The sequence below is a fragment of the Vigna umbellata genome, chromosome 11 (assembly GCF_029865625.1).
Source record: "Vigna umbellata cultivar VRB3 chromosome 11, Vumbellata_1.0, whole genome shotgun sequence".
Taxonomy (NCBI): domain Eukaryota; kingdom Viridiplantae; phylum Streptophyta; class Magnoliopsida; order Fabales; family Fabaceae; genus Vigna; species Vigna umbellata.
In genome coordinates, this window is record NC_142175.1 from 11,865,504 (window position 1) to 11,869,337 (window position 3,834).

The following is a 3,834-nucleotide window of genomic DNA, read 5'->3' on the forward strand; positions in this document are numbered from 1 at the left end:
TTGAATTTATCTCTGTGATGCAATTTTGATACTAAATCAACCCTTTTCGAGCTTATAACTTGTTAAATCCTCTCTTTTATCTTAGTTTTATGAATAATTGTGTTTTGGGTTACTTTGATACTAAATCCCTTTATTTTGTAGCTAAAAATGTGCTTGGAAGAATCTCTAACAATGTAAAGAGCTGAACCAACCACAAGAAGCAAGCAAATCTACAGAAAAAGAGAAAAAGATGTAGTGTAGAAAAGTCAGGCTGAGGGCCCTGGGTTAAGGACCCTGAGCGCCACCTAGTCAGGTTGAGGGCCCTAGGTCAAGGGCCCTGAGCGCCACATGCACAAAAGCTTATTTCTGGTGTGCCTGTGCTGAGGGCCCCGTAGCAGGGGCGCTGAGCGCCAGCGACGTTGGCCCATGATCCAATTTTGATCTATTTAAGGACTTGCACATCCTAGGGTTGGTATCTTTAGACAACTGAAGCACAAAAAAGCTAATTTCGACCCTTTGGAGGGAGATTGGGCATGCGGGAGCTTTCCTTTTCACTTTCTAGGGTTTTCATTCTTTCATTGTTCCATTATAAGCCAAGGTTCTCCATGATAATGGAGAACTAAACTCATTTGTTGTTGGGATGATGTAACCTCTAAATTTTCATGTATTTGAATATGATTTAAACATTTTACGCTTCTTTCATTGCATGTTAGTGATTTTCTCTTCTTCTTAATGCTTGTTATGTTTTGGCCATTCATGACTTGATGTTTGATTTATTTGAGTATTGGGAAATATCTTATGAACCATGATCTAGAGGATTTCACCCAAAGGGAATATGGCCTAGGGATAGGGATAGGACGTTTGGTTGTCTTAAGCTTCTTTTCTTAATGCGAAATTGATTGTTCGGGTTTTCAAGGGATTGTTGTGTAATAATCAAGACTAGGCTTTTTACGCCGAGACATCACGTTCTAAGTAATTTAGAAAGTGACGTAGGTGAAATCTAACCTCAACAACATCATCATCTCATATTATCAATCGCATCCATTCATTCTTGTGTAAAACCTCAATTGATCAATTTGCATTCATATTTACTTTTGTTGCATTTGCATTTAAACACCAACAAAATAGCTTTTAAGTCTTGATTAATTAAGGTATTACACAACTGTTAAGTAAACGCGAGTCTCTTGGGAAACGATACTTGGTCTAACTGTTTTATATTACTTGATGCGATTTGATACACTTGCCAATGTGTTAACAAGTTTTTGGCACCGTTGTCGGGGACTCGTGGTCATACTATACTTTTTTTGTGATTCCTAATTTGTTTAAACTTTTAATTTATTTTTTATATTTATTTTTTTATTTGTTTGGGCTAATTGAGTACTCTAGTGTAGTGTTCTTTAGTGTATGCAGGATAAAATCCGTACTAGGAGCACAAGATCATCAAAACCTCTCTATTTAGGTCTTGAAGTAGAGAGGACTACCAATAGTAGACGAAGAAGGCATATATGAAAAACAACCTAGTTCACCAAGACTCTATGCATGAAGATGAGGAAATCAAACCTGGCAAACCAGTGAGATACTGATAAACAAATTTTTTAATCCCCGAAAATGGAGTCAAAAACTTGTGAACACTTCGGCAAGTGTACCGAATCGTATCAAGTAATAATAAATGGTAAGACCAAGTATCGTTTCCCAAGAGACTCACGACACTAAACAGTTATGTGATTACTCAACTAATCAAGATTCTAAAGAACAAATTTTGGGGGTTTTGAATGCAAATGCAACAAAATCAACATGAATGCAATTTGATCAATTCAGGCTAAATACAAGACTGAATGGATGAAGTTGATGATGTTGTTGTTGGGTTTAGATTTCACCTAATTTAGTCTCATGCATATATGAATTCATCTTCTTCATTAATGTTAATGCCACTTTCTAATTTACCTTAAACCCGATGTCTCGGGGAAGAAAGCCTATTCCTAATTACTAGTTCAAAATGTCTTGTCTCCCTAGTAATTAATCATGCATTACATTCGCACAAAAACTTAAAGGCAACCAACCATCCTATTCCTATGTCTAGGTAATATTGCTTTTGGGAGAATTTTCCCAGTTCTAGATTTTCTCATATGTGTCCATAGTCACAAAAGCAATAATCATGCAATTGAATGAGTTAAACAAAGCATGCATAGATTGTAGAGGAAAAACCCTAACAATTAATGAAGTAAAGCATTTTATAATAAGAATCAATTAAAATAATGAGAATTAAAGAGGTTACATCTTTCCCAACAACAAATAAGGTTTAGTTCCCCATGATCATGGATAAACTAGATGAACAATTGAATGAAATAATGAAAGAGATAGAAAAACCCTAGAAAGAGAAGAGGAGACTCCTACATCCCCAAATCTACCCTCAAGGGGTGAAAAATGTGTTTGTATGCTCAAGCCATCAGAAGATATAATCCCTAGGACGTGCAAGTCCTTAAATAGAACATAAAAATAACATAAAACAGGTCCAAGCCCACTTAGAATGCGCTTAGTAGAACTTTTGGCGCTCAGCGGCACTTTTGGTGCTCAGCGGTAAGTGCGGCTCTTCAAAATGAGGCTCAGCGGCAATTTTGGCAACTTTTTCTACACTCTGGTTGACTTTTCTGCACTCTGGATTATGGTTGACTTTTCTGCACTTTGGTTGACTTTTTTGCATTCTGGTTGACTTTTCTGAATTCCAACCATTCGGTACTTTAACTCTTCTTTCAAATCATTCCAATAGCTTACAAAATTCACCTTCAACTCTCTTATTCATAGTCCTAAAGCTCATATATTATTCTAAACAATACAGAAAAGTAGGCCCAAGACTAGAAAATTGCCGCTCAGCGGTAGTAGCGCGTTTCACTTCTTCCCCTCAACGCTAGTTTTCCCCTCAATGGTGTCAACGAGTACTGAAAAGTGTCGCGCAGTGGTAGTTGGCGCTGAGCGGTACTTGCCGATTTTGTTCTTTTACACTTTTTGTGTTCTTTTTTGTCTCCATCTCTTTCCTACTTCACTTCTTTCATCAATTTCATCTTTAAACCTGCAAAAACAAGGAAATCAAGCATAAAACCTGTTCAACTCTCTTATTTCCAACAATTCAACAAAATCATGAGTTCAAGCTAATTTCTAAGTCATAAAGGTTGTAATTGAAGTCAATTTTAAGTATAAAAATAACAGTTTTTCAACTGTTATAACAACCCAAAACTTAGAACTTTGCTTGTCCTCAAGCAAATAAGATGTAACTCAATCTTCTACCAATCCATTCAATGGTTCACCACATTCAAAACTCCTTCTTTCAAGACAAGTAAATACTCAATTTAGCTCATCACCAAGACTTCAATCAAGATGTGCACATGCTTTTAGTGTTCACTCAATCACATCATATCCAACAAATGCTATTATCATGAATGATCAATCAACAAAGTAGAGATGTTCTTATGTGTTCATGGAATCTATCCTCACTAGATAAAGTGTTTCAGTTAAACACACAAGTGTATAGGAGATATTCACTCATTCACTCTACTATTACAATGTCACATGAATCAACTTTGTCTTTCATTTAACCATAATCAAAAACACTTACAAGAACACATCATCACAAGGCCTTTTCAATTGTTTAAAATGTGGTTGGGCTAACAATAACAATTGGTTTTTCTGGATCACAAAACCCTTGAGTTAAGAGAATCATTTAAACACAACCATTCTTGATTATTCCCAACTTTCTTTTGCATTGAGCTTTTCTTTTCTTTCTTTCCTTTCCTTTTTCTTTTTCTTTTCACATGCTTAACTTTTAGCTCAATGCTTTTTATTTTCCCTTTCTATTTTCTA